The sequence below is a fragment of the Streptopelia decaocto genome, assembly GCF_964273445.1.
Source record: "Streptopelia decaocto genome assembly, chromosome: 6".
Classification (NCBI taxonomy): domain Eukaryota; kingdom Metazoa; phylum Chordata; class Aves; order Columbiformes; family Columbidae; genus Streptopelia; species Streptopelia decaocto.
In genome coordinates this window covers 53,490,352-53,501,473 of record NC_138660.1, presented here as the reverse complement: position 1 = coordinate 53,501,473, position 11,122 = coordinate 53,490,352, and positions in this window count along the sequence as shown.

Below are 11,122 nucleotides of genomic sequence, written 5' to 3'. Positions count from 1 at the left end.
GAAGATTTGGTAAAGGTGAGGGAATCACATAGTAAATTACATTTAGATTTTGCTGTGATGAAAGTTTATGAAGAAAAAAGCCCAGACAAATTCAGGCTAACCAAGTCACAACAATTTGCTGGCTGACATGACTGCTAGTAGAGCACTAAAGAAATATTAAGTGCCTCAAGGTCAGGAAAAAGCAGCTTTCATTGTGAAGGTTGACAAAGGGAGAGGAAGCCTGTCTCAAGTGCTCCAGCAGCCCCCTGGACTGTCACCAGGAAGACTTAAGACTTTGCAAGTACTCTTTGACCTCCGTCATAGGGAGTGATTGAGAGCTGGTGGCTGTGGTGTGAAGGTGACACACAGCAAGGAGGAGACCAAGGGAAGGAGTTCAGTGCAGTACATACAGTCATGGGCTGATGTATAGCCTTGCTTACTGGTGTCTCTGGTGTTCCAGAAAAGAACAGTAAAATAACTGTTAATAAATATGGCTTTATTCAATAGTGAACTAATAAAAAGCATAGGAACATAAATGATTGTGTTTCCTTTTTTTTTTTTTTTTTTTTGTCCAGAAACTATAGAAATAGTCATAAAAATGTCAGTGAAAGAGAGGGAGCTGAGTGAATAAAAATTAAGCATCTGGTGATCACAAGAAGTTTGGAGAAGGTGAAGTGAGCAGGACCAGATAAAAGAGCTGGGTTGGCACCGTGCACCATCACCAGGCCAGGTGCTGTATCTCGTGCTAAGCTAGCAAGGTCTGGAGCGGGTCCTTCTCTGCCCTGGCGTGCAAGAGACAAGAAGGTCTCCAGGGCTTACAGAGGGCAGACCATCTCAACAGGTCCTTGTCCTTTGAATAAAAGCACCCTGCGTCACATGAAACCTCCCTGGAGCCAACAGTTCAGGCAAGCAGCCCACAGCCTCAGCAGCCTTTCCCCATCTCAGATTTGCCCTAGAGTGCTAAGACACTACCTATATTATTTTCTAGAGGCAGTTATTCATCTCATTACCCACACCCCTGCAGACTTTTTCAGAAAGTTTTCAGAAAAATACTTAACAATTACAAGCAAATTATAACATTTTTTTTTAATGCGATTAAAATATTGTATCTAAACCCAAAAGGAAAACATTTGCTGGCTTCCTCAGTGATGGTTTGTATTATTAGTCTTATTTTTTAAATCAGTTCTGTTGTCAATTAGCCACTCTTCTGATGTGAGAATTCTGACAGTAAAAGTAGGAGAGATTTGCAACAAATGCCTCCAATTTAAAGGCAGAAAAACACAGCAGAAGCAAGTGATGTCCAAATTATAAAGACCACTTCAGTCCAGGATGGTAATCATGGTTCCATAGAGGGAAGGAAAATGTGTGTCCTACCATTATAGTAGGACATTATGCTATCATACATTGAATGTGTAGTCCCACAGAGGGATTTTTCCTTCATCAGGCCTTCAATATAAAGGACTCTGCTGTATCAAGAAGTGCTGTTCATGTCTCAGCAATGCTGCATGATTTAGACATCAAACACAATCAAATCTATTAAGGAGTGTAGTTCAATAATCCACATCCTCTTTCACTTCATTTTGTATTTATTGCCACAGTATGCAGCAAATGTGAGGCATTTCATGGCTAAAAAGATTCAGAAAGGTATTAAAAAAAAAATTGAAGATGGTTTTATTTTGCTGGTTTCACACAGTTCATAATGGGACACTCTGCACAGTGTGAGGTTCAGAGAGCTGGTCTCCTTCCATGGGGAAAATAATAAATGCGTAATAGGCTTATAATCTGTGAGATACAGCTGAAGTACCCTGCTTTCACCAAGTGGATCCTGGAAAGCTTGCCTCTTTTTCCTGTTTTAGACACATTCATACATGTATGGTTTATTAAATCTTTTGCATCCTATTAAATTACATTAAGGGGAGGTAAGAAGAACAATTCCTGTGCCTGCAGAAGGTTTAACCAGTGCTGTACCGTGGCCTATCCACCAGCAAAGGCCAATTGCATTCCCAAAAGTCTTAAGGGTAAAAAGCTGTTGCAGCAAAGCATTTAAGGAAGGTCTCAGCTGTGTTTGCATCTCCTCACAGCTACTTATTTGTATATTGTAAAGGACTTCTTGATCCTCAGCTGCAGAGCTCTAAAGCGGTGACAGTGAAGTAACAGAAGGAGAGCAGTCTCCTGACCACAGATCTGCCTGGGCATTGCTACTAATGAAAAAAAAAGAGGACTGGCAGCCAAAGTCCCTGCTTGCTTCCACTGCTCCATAGTTACCTCTGGGTACCTATTGACATCACTGGTGTATCTCCCAATTTTACACCTGTCTGAGGCCAGGATGAATAATTTCTGATCACTTCCTGCTAGGCTGGACTTGATCAGGTGTCCATCAGGAGAAAGCCTCCATCCCACTGGAGCCATCACCACCTCCATGTTAAGCCAGTTCCTGGCAAAAGCAACTTGGAGCCAGTGGTCTGTCTAAGAGGCCAACATCTGCAGATCAGCCATAGCTGTCGGCTACTCTTCTGAGCGCCACAAAGTTGGAAATGCTCCTTCTTAGCCAAGTCATGCCATAAATATATTGACAGGGTTGTTTTGCCTCCTGCTGCCATTTCCTTACCTCCAACAATGATATTTAAAACAGCTTTGCCATTCCTCAAAAAATATATATATATATATATATATATTCAACAAACACCTCTCCGAGCTTTTCAGGCAATAAATGGCAGCATTGTAAAGTATTGATACAGAAGCTCAGACTGATAGGACAGGTGGTGCGTGTCCTGCTCACTGCACTTCACCTTCCCACTAAGTGTGGTCAGAGCTTCTATTTGGCCCGCTGGGGGTTTTGAAAGAGAAAGGACAGTTGTAAGAAATTTTGCTGAGCTTCCAACCTCCCAAAATGCTAAAGCTAAAAAAAAAAAAAATAGTTGATGGTAAAGCAGTGGGGATGTTCAAGGTGGAGAAGCTTCTTCAGCTGTTGGGGCCATCTCCCTTGAAAGCCAGGCCAGCAGGTTTGACTCAGAATCGTAGTATCATTTTAGTTTTAAGACACCCTCAAGATCATCAAGTCCAACCATAAGCTAACTCTGGCACTAAACCACGTACCTGAGAACCTCATCTATATGTCTTTTAAATAGCTCCAGGGATGGTGACTTCTGCATTTAAACATTTTTGTAGAATAAGAACATGCTCAAAGTCTGCTACCAAAGAGTTTTTAGCACAAAGAAATCTCCGTAGTAAGTTACTTACGATGTCTTAATGTAAGCCAGATCCTTTTGTATGGATTTTCCCAGAGAGATGCTGGAATGAACAGGGTACAGGACTTGAGTTCTCCTACACATCTCACAGCCCAGACTTGGAGGTACATGTTCCAGGTGGCCTAAAAGGAGATTGTAGTAATCCCTTGAGCTATGGACCAGGGTAACTCGTCCCAATGGTGAGTGCTGGCAATGTAGCCACTGCAGCAGGCTGTCCTCACCACCACGATGCTGGCTGAGCAGTGCCAGAGGGCTGAACCAAGGAAACATAAGCACAGCTTTAGCATATCACACCTCTGATTGCTGCATAGCTAATCCATCCATCCACCCCACCTGCCACAAACCAAGCCAAACAAGGAAGATAAATTTTCCTGGGAAAATGGAGGTTTAGTTTTTTAGTTTCTTCTGGTTGTAGCTGAATGCTGTTTCTCAGGAGAACCCATCCACCCCTCAGGACTCAAAGCCTTTCCTGTTTGCAGTTATTTGATTTGCTGCAGCTCCATGACAGGGCTGATAAATTCAATTCTGACTGCAGTGGGACTAGGTGACAGCTGAAAACAACAAGTACAAGTGCTCCTGACAGTGCCTCACTTCAAAGAAAAGGCAAGGTAGGAAAATGTTCTTGAGACAGTCTGGTGAAAGGGAGATGCTACTGAGCTATTATGCTCACCAGGGTTTTCCAAAGGTCACTCCCATCTTCCCTGCTTCTGCAGTCATTTGTACATCAGCTGTGGTTCTGATAACACAACTTTCATTGGGCTCCCCATCTGTCTCAGACAAACCTGATTATATATGTTTTAATTTCACAGACATTTCTTTTCCTTGTTCTCTTCCTTACCTCTTTTTTTCATTCATCTCAAGCTGGTCAAAACTTCTGAATAGCTAAGGGTGGTTATTATCCCAGAAGCAGCTGAATTCAATCTCTCCAGGATTTCATAAACATCATTAAAATCTGTCTTTGCTGGTCTGCCCCGATAGTGACCTGCAGTTGTGGTATCCTGCAACCAAGGTTTACGAGAACAGTACCATACAAAGCAACAGTATCACTCATTTGTTATTGAGATAACACTAGCAAGACAATCGTATTTAGCTATCATAAAATGGAAAACAGAAAAAATGGCTATTACCTTGTACACTGTAACTCTCCTACTCACACCTTTTCATAGTCAGCCCAGTTGTTTCTCTATAGAATGTCTAAACATTAGCAGAAAAATGGTATCTGTGGAAACCTGTTGCTACATGTAACAGGATTTCAAATACACTTATATATGTTTACAGTTATTTATATTTGTTTATATGCTTATCTTCTGCTACCTTATTACAGAGTTCCCATGCATTTGTATGGCTGCAGAGTAGCCCTTGGTGGGGATGTTGCTGGCTGCCCTCAATCTGGCAGACAGGCAAGTGGCAACTTGGGTCGAGTGTGGAAAGCAGCACGTAAGAGAAAGTTTAGATTCCTTTATAAGGTAATATTGCTTTCCAGCTCATAATCATATTTTCAAATATTCCAATTGTGTTAGGTATTATTTTAATACTTAATAATCTATACTGATCTTACTTCATGTAGTATTGATCTCTTAAATCTCCTCTGTATTATACACACAAGTACAAAATTCTACTACAAAATTTTCTGTTGAGATGCCCGGGTAAACCTGGTTCTTCACTAAGGATGGATATGGGTAAGGTGATCTGTAACTGTCCCTTCATCCCACATTTTTTACTACAGAAAGTGGTATCCCTTGGAGAAAGTTATGTCTAAAAAACATTTTTCCAGGTACTTTTCCACTCACAGGAAATAACATTACTCTTTGTGAGTGCCACAAGAGACTGGCCAATTTAATAGCACTGTTTTCTGCTTTCGTAGGCTGGGATTTCAAGGGGATCCTAAAAGTTGCTTGACTTCTGTAGACTTTCAATGAGACTTGGACTTTTGGCTGCTTCTGATTTTGTGTTTGTTAAAATAAAATTGCAATTTCAGCAATAAAAGCATTCATACTAACAACATCTTATCTAAGTAGCAGAGGACTAAGCAGGCTGCCCTGTGCTCTGGTTCACTTTTTATCAAGGGTATCCCTTGATGGCCTGGAGGGGATGGTTGTGTGGATCTAAACAGTGGGAAAAGCCAGTCCTCGTGAGCCCCACATGAGTTACAAGGTCTTACTGTGCCAGCTGAGTGTGGCTATGAATGCTGAGGAGAATACCAGCTGCGTGACTCATGATAGGAACAGGAAGCAACCAAGTTGGATGCTCCAAAGAGTGAACCTCATTTTGTGGATGATTCTGGGGCTTGTCATGACTGAAAAATGTATAATTTTTTCAGCTTATAGAAGAAACAGACATCCTGGGGATGGGATGGAGAGTAGTATACAAACTGTAACATTAATACAAACTTTTCCACATTACTGTATGAAGCAGCGGTCTCTGTTTTAGGCCACTTATCCCTGAAATTTTCTCCTCTTTATTAAACTGTGTCATTTGTTTTCTACCATCCAGAACCATCCAGATATATCTTCTAATGCTGAAACAGACCACCCTGTGCTCTCCACACACACACACAAAAAAAAAGTAATTGGCTTTAAATGCAAACAGAGCGCTACCTAAATGAAACCGCCTTCCTGGTCTGCATAGCTCAGCAGCAGAAAATGGGATGGCTTTGGGGGTGAGATGTCCTGCAGAGAAAAGAAGCTTCTGGAAGGTCACTGCCAGCATGACAGAGATACATTAGAATAGCCTGGTATTCAAGCATCACTGCTTATTTCCAAGGAGAGTTGCAATTTCACTTTGGTTGTCCTGGGAGATAATAACATCCCTAAAACAGCCTATTTCACACTCCTCTGCAGGGTAACTGCATGACTCCAAGGGAAATGGGCAAGTCCAGAGCAGAGGGCATCTCTGCACTGTGCAGAGAGCATCTTCACTAGTGTTAGGGCTTAACACCAGCAAAGGGGCACAAAGGCCCCTTTGAGATGCAGAGAAGCCCTCACACTGCCTTCGTGTGGCTTATGCTTCTCAGTTCTCTACCCATAGTGATCAGAGCCTGACCCCTTGTTTGTCTCTCCAGTGTTTTTTGTGGCTCCAAGGTGAAAATGGTTAGTTATCCAGTCATTAAATTCACCTTACATAATACCATATTTCTATAGCAATCAAGCCACTAATACCATTAGTATTGATAATACTTTGCGTCCAAGATCAAGCAGAGCTCCTTATGGGTTTGTGTGGAAATAAGACACCCTATGTTGGTTTGTAAACATCCTGTTGAAATGCCCAACATACTTGAAGCTCCTTTTTACCCCACTCTGTTTGTTCACCCCGTGGGAAAGGCAAGATGCAGGGAGGCATAGGGGGTAGGAGAATAGGAGAGCCAGCAAGAGAACAGAAAGATCAAGGAAATCTGTGCAAAATCCAGGCACACCACCAGCCTCACTTGGGTGATCTGGATTGTGTGGTCATAGGAAGCCAGTTGCACTTTCTCAGCACAGCACCTGTTCATGAGCTTGAATACCTTCTCTTGTTCAAACACTGTCAACAAAGAACTTTGCGCTGTCCAAATATTCTGTAATTAAGATGAATTAGAAAGTGGAGAACCAACTGCTACAAGAAGAAATAAGAAGGAAACAATAGTACAGAACACTAAATTCCTCAAGCTTCGAGTCTGAACTGACAGACCTGTGCACATTCGTCTTCGCTCGCTTTTTGTCTTTTTTTTTCTTTCTTCTCCCTTTGGTGACAAGAGTGAACAGGACACAATCCACTAGCACTAAACTGAGTCAGTATTTCTTTGATATCTCTTCTTTTTTTTTTTCCAACCCCCATGCTCTTTATAGAGCCTTTTAAGCTCACAGAACTCCTCTTCATTTCCTCCCTGAAACACTGATTAAACCACAAGATTCAGGTGTGATGGGAAATAAGCAAACGGGGGAAATATGTTTCTACCACCTAGAGTCTGAATGCACTTCTCTGGTCATCAGAAAGCAAGTGTCCTCTCTCTAGGATGAAGTGGAGATGCCTTAAATGGCTTTCAACCTTGAATTGAAGTGACCGTAAGTCATATCTAGATGTTCTGTCATCTCACTTGTGGTCTGGTGGCAGGTTGTGATGTTTGACTGTGTCAAACACATGTTCAGAAGCAACTTTTTTTCTCCGCTTTCTGCCCCCACAAGTCCCAAGCACAGTAGAAAAATTGTGCAACCAAATGGCAGCAACAAGCCTACATGGACATACCTTTCCCTTCCTAGATGATTTTTCAGTCTCACAGGCTCCTCAGCCCTAAGAAAAGGCTGTGAAATGCTTCTTCTGTAGCCCTGTTTCTGCTGTTGGCTTCTGGAACTGCTTCTGCACACTCCCCCCCCCAAAAAAAAAAAAAATAGATGGACACTTTTCATCTAATTCTGGGAGCAGAAAGAGTCTGGTTTGAGCCCATGGGTGGCACAGAACCCTACAGCTCCCTCCTTCCGTCCTTAAGCATTATTTGGGTTACCATGGCATGGTTTTGGAATAACTTCCTGCCCCTCCCCAAGAATCTGGGCAGATGAAGGCTAGTTTTCTAGCTTAGGTGAGAACAGGGTTCTCAGTCTCATTACAGCCTGCAGCATGAAACCTCTCTCAGGAACTGCAAACTTGAAGCAAAATAGTCTGTGATTTTAAGGTAGCAGCTAAGTGGATACTTACAAGGATTGCAACTCTGTATTTTGGCACTTACCTGTCCTTTCAATCATCCTTTAGGGACATAAATTCCAGGAGAGTCCTTAGGGCTTTCCTAAAATGATTTGCTAGATGTGACTGAGCTGTTTCAGAGGCGTAAAAAGAGCCTTGGTCAGAAGGGGTTCCTGCTCACAAGAGAAAGGGCAGTTTTGGGGCTGGCCTAGAGACTTAAAAAAAAAAAAAAAAAAGTTTAGTTTGTTTCAGGTATGCAATAATATTATTTAATTTTTTAAAAGTCAAATTGTTTAGGAGAACTTTATTTCCTCTTACTGTTACAGGAGATTTGGGCTTTGTCTTCGGATTTCTGTTTCTCAGATGCAGGACACATCTTTACTCTTTGGCTAATAACAGCTCTTCATTTGGCACATGAAATGGGCCATTAGTCTTTAAAAAGAACCATAAAATGTGGCTTTAAATGTAAAAGACTGTAAGCAAAGGCTTGCTAGGGCAAGGTGAACCTTTCAGTGTGGTTTTGCTACATGTTTCTTGGCGGGAGGTAGAAGGGGAAATAGGCATGAGGCAGCCCGGTGTGCTGGCAAACAAGTTAAAAGAGTCTAGAAAGCTGCTCAGCCTCTTTTGCCTTGGGAAAAAAACTTTCGAAGTTCAAACCCCAGCACCCTCCTTTCCCAGAGAGCTCCTGTAATCAGATTCAGCCATTCAGAAATCCTGAGGAGTAAAGGCTGCATGGGAAGTTCGATACAGAGAACATTCAGTATCCAGTCACCCCTGATCCCAAGGTTCATAACTACTGCAGAAATGTAGCCATGTTCCTCATTACAAGCAAGATTGATGTATTTAGATCACCCTGCAGCTCTCCTTAATCAGGTATCTAATTTTAGGTCTTTGCATTGAGACTGGGAAAGGGGCCGTTATTGACAGAGTTCTTAAAATGCTACACTTGTTAATCATTCTCTTTATCTGATTTATACCCAAAAGATAGAATCTACTCTTCCCTCCCTCAACTCTTTATTCCCTCCAGGACTCACATTGCAAAGAGCTAAGATCAACTGCAAAAAAAAAAAAGCTTCAATGAAGTTTCACATTGGATTTAGGTTCTCTGTATCGGATACATCATTGCAGCAGTATACTGAATTAACTCTTCCTTAGCTTCTTGGTTGGAAGAGTGAAAGTCTCAGTTCTCAGGCACTATTGTTCTGTCCTATTGTCAGTCCCAACCCCAGCAACTTCCCATTCTTTTGGCTCATTTCAACCATATTTGTCGGATTTTTTTTGTAGCAGATAGCCACAAATGTTGAATAGCTCCTTCTGGGAAACCCAGGGACTGTGGTCCCAGAAAGCATGAGAACATTCTGACTCCTGCAGGCTGGTGATTTATTTCTGTGTCTCTTTGGAAATGTGATGTCAATAAAAAGTTATTGCAACTCTTTCTTTTCCTGTAAAACTAAGTCAATAAGATATTACTGGAATGGCTTCTTTTAAAGGAAAGCTTGGCAGCCAGAACCACACAGAAATAAGAAGGGGATTGGGAAGAATCTCCTAAATACAGTAGGTCTGTGTTCATCCACCAAGTGTTTCTGAGGCAACAGTTCAGGATGCGGGTGCCATAAAGATGGACTCGATGCACAGTGTAGATGTTCTTATGGTCTTTAACAGCAGCACTAGCCAGGGAGGTGCAACAGTCCCTCCCAGCCAGAGCACTCCTGCAGCTCTCCCTGATTTTGGCCATAGGCAAGATCCTCACAGACTGAATATCACTATACTAGATTATTCTTCATTGGTGAATTTGCTTATTTGCAATCCAGAAGTGACCTAACTTGATTCTTTATTTACCGTCATTCAGATTTATGCTGAGGAGCTAGTGCACTTTGGACTGAAATCCAACCAGCAAGGAAAATATTACACATACTCTACAGCTGAAGTGCAGAAGAAAACTGCCTACAAAATCTGTCCGAGGTGTTCTTATTTCCTGTTTGGTGGGCATCCCATCACCTGTCTGCTTATGTCACACCCTTTATCCATATTTTAGCGTGTCTGAATACCTATTCAATAGAGTTGCTTAACAGTGGTATAAATCCTACAGTTTGACAGCTGTGAGAACACACATCACCCGGAGATCTAATTTGTGATATCTGGTGAGTGTGCAGCAAAAGTTGGTCCTCTCTCAAAATTGATTTCCACTGCTGCAATACATTGTCTGTGTTGCAAGAACCCTTCCAACAGGCATAGTGTCTTGCACCTCTCATCACCAGCCTGAGATGGGTCTCCAGCTAACGTTTCTTGGACCACCAAAGTTCACTTCTGACCACAATCAACCTTTAGGTAAATTAACAGCATTTATTGAGAGTACTCACAGGAATTTGTTCAGTTTTTGTCAGCAACCGCAGTCCCAGAAGCTTTTGTTTCAGCTGGAAGCCTGTGAGAACATATGAAGTAAAGTTAGTTGGTTCACACTAGATGTGCTCTACCAAGCCTTCAGTCTCTGGATCAAGCAAAGCATTTGGAAAAGGGTGGAACAGAAAGAAGGAAAATGTATTAAAAAATTACTGTCCAGGGTGAATTTACAGAACCAGGGTTTGTATGTATACTATAGGTGTCACAGAAAGAGGAAGTGATGCAGGAAGGAGCAGACAGGGAGAGAGGGTCTGCAACGTAGCAAGCTAATTCAGGTGACAAACTGGAGGGACTGTTCCTTTGCTTACATAGTCCAAATGAAATATATGCATTTCCGAGAGTAGTAGAGAAAAAAACTTAACAGTCTGATGTTCACTAACCTCATTAGTGTATAACTAATGGCAGAAAGAAGCAGGGATGGGCTGGTTACAGCTAGTCCATTAATCAGGTCCCTGGTGAAGCATCTCAGCTAGAGTTAAAATTAAAGTTAGCAAATTAATCAGGACTCCACAATGAAAACCGCGAAGCATATGGTGTCAGCTAATGGAGAGACTGTAGAGCTGAAGCCTCCGAAACTTCATGTCTTCCTGAAATCTAATTAGACCGTAATGGAAGGAAGACTGAGTGAAGGCTCTTAATTGAAAATTACACTTCCAGTTCAATCAAAGCTTGCTTCCGTGTTGCTATTAACGGCCTTTTAAAAATAGCTGAATTCTACAGTGACCTTGCATACGAAGTACTCACTTACAGAAAGTAGCTGTATGGATAATCAATGAATGCCTCAGTGATGGATTTGGACCCGTTCTGTAATAATTTATGACTAGTGCATATTGAGCTGGTTA